The sequence below is a fragment of the Macrotis lagotis genome, chromosome 1 (genome assembly GCF_037893015.1).
Source record: "Macrotis lagotis isolate mMagLag1 chromosome 1, bilby.v1.9.chrom.fasta, whole genome shotgun sequence".
NCBI lineage: Eukaryota > Metazoa > Chordata > Mammalia > Peramelemorphia > Peramelidae > Macrotis > Macrotis lagotis.
This window is the reverse complement of record NC_133658.1, coordinates 554,939,716-554,947,016: the sequence shown is the minus strand read 5'-3', so window position 1 is coordinate 554,947,016 and position 7,301 is coordinate 554,939,716.

The window sequence follows — 7,301 nt, the reverse complement described above, 5'->3', positions numbered from 1 at the left end:
TGAAGGAACTGAGGTGAACAGTGTTAAATGACTTGTCCAGGATTATCCACTTAGTATCTGAGGCCAGATTTGAACTCAGGAAGATAAGACATTCCTTTTTAATGCCTGGCATTCTATCCACTGTGCCACTTCATTGTTCAGTGGTTACATAGACACACATTCATGCATATGCACACACACATGTATTTGCAATGTATGCATTATGTTGTAGATATCTATATACAAATATACACCAATATATGCATATGTATACATATGTCTACACTCACATACATGCATACATCTATTGTGACACACATACATAAACAATTCAAACATAATACATAAATACATATGTGGATATATATAAAATATAAATGAAATGATGTGTTTCCCAATAGTGCTTTCCTCTTTTCTTTATTTTTTTTCAAAATATAAAAGATCTTATTATAAAATGCTGAGTTATTGACACTGAGCCAGGAGTCAAGAATATCTGAGTTCAAAGCTGACCTCAGACACTTGCTAGCTATGTGACCCCAGGCAAGTCACTTAATTCTATTTGGGGGAAGGTAGTGGAAAAATCACTAAAATAACTGAAAAACACTGCAATCCTAAAAGACAAATTTATAACAGAAATGCTTTTATACTTTAAAAACGTTTTTTTTAAAGTTTCTAAATCTTTTCTTCCATCTTCCCCCTCTATTGTAAATGAGCGATTAATTCAATAAATGCTGAAGAAATAGTGACTTGTCTTACAAATGGCAAAACCTTGAATTAGCCATCATGAGTTCTGCCATTTTATTAATAAAAGGATTATTAGTCTGTTGCATTCACAGCCCAGGGTAAAGCTTCTTGTTGGCTTTCTGACATTTTCACAAGAGATCTGCAAAACTATGCAATTTCATGAATTCAGTTCGACATTTAAAATTTCTTCTTTCAGTATAATTTTGTGGCTTTGTTGTCCTTCTGTCAGTTTTGAATGGTAGTTTATAATTAGGCATAGGGATCAAAGTGAAGATGTGAAGGAAGGTGCATTTTTTAAAACTAGCTTTGATGCAGGTGCAGATTGCCTTTCCACTTGGAAGCTTTGGTTATTACACAGCAGATCCCCAAACTATCTATCTTTTGTCCATTCTTTTGAGGAAGAGACATCCCTATGTTACAAAATCAATTTATTAAAAAAAATAATGCCAACCCAAAAAACAAATCAAAGGACATACAGATTAAATAAAATAAATGATTTGCTGTCCTAATGTGTACTAATTCTAAACTAACCAATTTTTTAGTTTAGTTTTTTTTTTTTGCAAGGCAATGGGGTTAAGTGGATTGCCCAAGGCCAAATAGCTAGGTAATTATTAAGTGTCTGAGGTCAGATTTGAACTCAGGTGCTCCTGACTCCAGGGCTGGTGCTCTATCCACTGTGCAACCTAGCCACCCCTAAACTAAACAAATTTTAATCTTGCAGATTATCTAAATGACTATTCTGCTTTTATAAATGCCTCATTTATTGCAGGATATATAGATTTCTAATGTCTAACAAAGTCTATCATCTTGAAAGTTGTGTTTTCCATTTTTTCCTTCTTCTAAAGAGGAAGAAATCAGAATACAACCTTGACTTGGAATAAAGGAAATTAACAATTATTTTTTATGACATGTACTTAGACATGTTAAGTTAATGTTCCTTAAAATTCTGAATCGTAAGCAAAGATATATTTGGTGTGCTATTGGACATCTTGTATTGCATAATTGCTGGGAGAATTCTAGTGGCCATTTATCTTTTCCCTGCACTCAAAAATTTTCTCTTTCTGCCTCTTAATCTTTGTGATAATTTTTCTGGGTTGTTTCTTTTGTTTCTATTATGTTGAATTACATTACCTTTAAAAGTTTACTTGCCTTGGTAAATTGTTCATAAGAAGCCCTTTTGCTGAATTCTTCCTCTACTCATTTTCTTCTCAGTAACTCATAGTTTGCCCATGGCTTTAAAACTCAGCTGCTTCTCCTCAAGAATGTTTTTTGTATGCTCGTGTGACAATCTTCCTCCAGGTTTTGCTCATTTCTTCTTTTTTATTACTATATAAAGATGATGAATTACTTTCATATTGCCATGCTTCATTTTTTGGGGGGTAGCATAGTCTATTACTACTACGAAATACTATATATAAAAACTAGGAAGTAAACTGTATATATTTTATACTTTACTGGTGCAGAATCATAGAAGAAATCTGCTGATGTTTGATACTTTTTAAATTGATGATGACAGATTTCTGATGTTGTCAGTGTGATGGACTCTTCTTTTATATTTTATGTCAAGGAATAAACACTGGAAGGATTTAGAGATGACACAATCCAGGTCCTGTGTTTTAGAAATGAAGAAAATGAGGCTTAGAGATGTGACAACTAAAGGCAAATTTATACAGAATAGAATGACAGAACTAGAATTTAGGACCAAATCAACAACTATTTCCATGACATCATGTTATTGAGTAAGATTTACCAAGTTTTACTTTTGCTGGACATGATTTTTCCAAGCTTAGGAAAATCTTTTGAGTTTGTCAGACTTGTATTTTTTTTGAATTATTGTTAGAAACTCAAAAAAGAATTAGGCATACTAGAAAGCAAAGATTAGATTAGGATGGAGTTGAAGTGATAAAATAAATAGGGAAATAAATAAATAAAATAAATAAAAAGGGAAAGAAAGTAGAAAAATATATTATGTATATATAGAACAACTTGGTAGATGTTTCTCTACCTTAAATGTAATATTGGAATGATCATTTTGATATTAAACTAAAGAAAAGTTAACTCATCTCCACACTACATTAAAAGTCTGAGTTATACAATGTCACCTGGAGGGTTAGTGAAGAAATTGAAACATAGTCATCAACTGGCTCTCTATGGAAAAAAATTCAAACAAATTTAATATTCATTTCCCAATTACATCCTCAAAATACCAAACAACAAGCATTTATTAGGTGCTTTCCATGTGCCATTGCACAGGCAGGTAGACAGGTGGCTCAGTGGATAGATTGCCAGACATAGAGTCAGGAAAACTTATCTTTCTGAGTTCATATCTTACCTCAGATACTTATTAGCTGTGAGACTCTGAAAAGGTCACTCAACCCTTGTTTTTATATCTGTAAAATGTTAGGGAAAGAAATAGCAAACTATTCCAGTATCTCTGCCAAGAAAACCCAAAAGAGGTTGCGAAGAGCTGTACATGACTGAAAATGACTGACCACCAACAAATTTAAGGTGCCAGACACTGTACTAAGACTGCTGAAGCAATTCAAGAAGAAGATGAATATTTGAAGCTGTTAATTAACAAGGTCCAGTTTTGCAGAGTCCTGTCAGCAATAATCAATAAACAAGTATCTATTATTAAATGCCTAGCAAGAGCCAGTCATTGAACTAGTGACTGTGAGATTACAGTGGGAAATAAGACAAAAAGTAAGAGTCCTAAAGGAACTTATATTCTAGGAAACTTGTTGGAGTAGTGAAAAGATTGTTGGATTAAGAATCAGGAAGACCTGAGTATGACTTTTCCAAGACATTTAGTAACTGTGTTGATATTGTGCAGTTGTGTCTGACTCTTCAGTTCCCATTTGGGGTTTTCTTGGGAAATGAAAGAATGGCTTGTCATTTCCTATTCCAAGTCATTTCACAGAAGAAAGAACTAAGTCTAAAGAACTTGACCAGAATCACAGAACTAGTAAGTGTCTGAGGCCAAAGTTAAACTCAGGAATATGAGCTTTTCTGATATTAGGCCCAGAACTTCTAGAAACACACACACACACACACACACACACACACACACACACACACACACACACAAATACATATTTATAATGTATGTATAGATCAACTGAATATACAAAAAATGTACAAAAATAAATACAAGATTTTTTTTGAAGAAGCTAATAACAGCTGTGTAGATCAGGAAAAATCTTCATGTAGAAAATAATGATTGAGCTAATTTTGAAGAAAACTAAGGATATTAAGATAAAGATGAGTAGGAAGTTGCTAATTTCAGTCATCAAGAATGAGAATGGAAATTTTTTTCTGACTGCAATGGAGTAAGCCTGAGATTGACTTCTAAAATGAACCTAACATATGGATATTCAGAACCTTTTTTCCCTTTGAGTGATAGAATTGAGGGATTATCACAAAGAACTTAAAGAGTTGAGATGGACTTTAAAGACCATCTGGTCCAGTCCTCTTGTTTGAGCCCAAAGCAAAATAAAACCCAGAGAGATTAAGTGAATGATACCATTTAATAGATGAGTGACCACAGGAAAACTGTTGAGCATCACTCAACCTCATTTTTCTCATATGTTCATTTTCTAATAAAACAATACCTTCACTATTTACCTCACAGGTCTATTGAGGAAAACATTTTTGAAATGTTAAGGTGATATAGAAATATGAGTTTTTGTTAATAATATAATCTTTTCTCTGTCTTGTTTGACTCCATTTTTCTTCTTTAATATTTAATATAGAAACAAGAGAGAAAATCATAGCCATTGATGACATATCTTTTAGAAAATACCTATTTTTATGCTTGAATTGTCCTGTTCTCCCTACATTCATTCTGGACAGGGCTTGGACTACAGCTGATATATTTTATCACCTTTCCATGTTGCAGACACAGAAACATCAACTATTTTAGAAAAGCAGAGCAAAAAGAATCAGCAATAAAGTATAGAAATTGGAATAGGAAAAAAAAGTTCATTGTTTCTAGGGGTCAACTTCTTTTGGAAGACAAAACAATAATTTCAATTTTAATTATATATACATATCCATATACTATTTTGTTTCTCCATTACATGACAAAAAATTTTTAACTTTTATTATTGTTTTGTTTTTGAGTCCCTGAGACATTAAGCAATCTGCTATGTTATACATGGACAATCATGTAAAACATTTCCATTTTAGTCATTTTGTACAAGAGAAACCAAAGAGAGAAAGAAAGAAAAAACAAAGAAAGAGAAAAAAGTATGTTTCAGTCTGTATTCAGATAACATCAGTTCTTTTTCTTGAGACAGATAGCATTTTTTCATCATGGATCCTCTCTGATTGTCTTGGATCTCTGTATTGCTAAGAACACCAAAGTTATTCAAATTCTTCATTGTACAATATTGTAGTTAGACTAAACACGTTCTCCAGGCTCTGCTAATTTTACTTTATATCAGTCCATTTAAGTCCAGGTATTTCTGAAATTGCCATTTCTTATAGCACAACAATATTCCATCACAATCATATATCACAGGTTGCTCAGTATTTCCCAAATGATAGACATTACTCCCATTTTCTAATTCTGGTCAACCATAGAAAATGCTGCTGTAAACATCTGCACAGAGATATATCTGACAGTATCAGAAAGCCCTTGTTACTATTACCTCCCTTCTGGGAAGCCTGTGCCATCAAAGTCCATGTCAGCAGGGGTAGGAAAAAAAAAGCTCACTTCACTCTCAAGATCTTCTCTGGATTTTCTTCCAAATGAAATAAAAAAATAATAAGACCTAGTATGTCACCAAAACAAAGAAATGCTTTCCTTTTGAACCTGCATTGACCCTGGAACATAAGGGCAGAGGAGACAGGGGCAGTGGAGTATATGAGGGAGACAGGAGAGCCATCACTACCATCTTCACCATCACACCTACTATGGCTATCATCATGCTTATTGACTCTACACTAAGGGTCATTATACATGTAACCTGCACTGGAGTTTTCCTTCTATGGAGAAACATTTTATATATGTTGCCAAAGGGAGTACACACTAAATGTCCAGGGACCCTCCATTTTGTTTGATCCTGTTTATTTATGTATTTCAATTCAGTTCAAAAAGCATTTATTAAGCATCAACTATGTACCAGATGCCAAGGATACAAAGGCAAAAACCAAGTTGTCCCTTCTCTTAGGGAGTTTACATTTTAGCAGAAGTTAGGAATAGGACAGGGAACATTCACTTAGCTAGTTACAAAATATATGCAAAGTGAATATAAATTAATTCTGGAAGCAGATTTGAGAAAGTACTAACAATTTTGAGAATTTGTAGGAAAGGTACTTGAACTCATGCTGCAAAGTAGCCTGGTATTACAAGAGACAAAGTTTAAAAGGTAGAGTATTAGGGGCAGCTAGGTAGTGCAGTGGATAGAGCACTAGCCCTGGAGTCAGGAGTACCTGAGCTCAAATCTGACCTCAGACACTTAATAATTATCTACCTGTGTGGCTTTGGACAAGCCACTTAACCCCATTTGCCTTGCAAAAACCTTAAAAAAATGATCAAAGTCATAACATTCCAATATTTGGTTTGATTAGTTTCCTTCATGTCTGAATTCTTATGAGAATGTAAGATGGTAAACAGAAAGAATAAACTATAATGGATAGGAAAATGGGGCATGAATGGGGAAAAGAGAGGTGCATATTTGAAACAAAATGCAAGAGTTTGAAATACATGGATAGTTACAAGAAAACCTAGCAGTCTTTACATTGGATTTGAGCTACACAGATCTTAATATTTGTGGAGTTTGTTTTTTTTTAATTAAAAAACAACTCCTAAAATTTAGAAAAGGCAAAGAAAAGTTTTTCAGTTATATCTAAGGAAAGTAAAATTTCATGCTGATAAAAAGAAGGAAACAAGAATGGTGAAAATCTTTGGACAGAGTAAAAACCTTCTCACTCTGATATATCTCCTTAGAAAAAGAGACCTGTTCAAGAAGGAGGAATGTCTCTGTGCTGGGTTAACAAGTTCTCCCACATCAATGCTTTATGTTTATCATCAGTATTCAAAATCTAGGTACATACATAGAAACTACAGTTGCTAGGAAACTGACATTTTAAATCCTCCCTTTGGCTATTGCTTTGCTCATTTCATTCTTGATCACCCTATTAATTAGTTAGGACTAACACATTGTAAAATTCCTTGTTCATTTTCCCTTATTTTAAAGTGCCATAGACCCTTCTTCCTAAGGCCTTTGATCAGAACTACATTTTTTCCTCCTGCACAACTGTCTACTTCTTTGTTCAAATGCCTAGTTTGTAAGAAGTATCTCATTATACTCTTGATTATGTTCACAAGTTGTTTTCTCCAAATAGTTCTTCATTTGTTTCCATATGACATCACTGTTTTTCAAGATTGCCACTCTCTTAGATACATTTCTTTCAGTGATTTTCATCCACAAAGTAGTGTTATTTCAAAGGAATTCTGTGCTTTAGTTACCAGTGTACTTCAAGGGTTCACTTTCTTTGTTGAAAACTACAGAGAGAACCTTATGGAAAGAAAATAATTCATGAAAAGACTTATGATTTTTCTTCTAATGTAA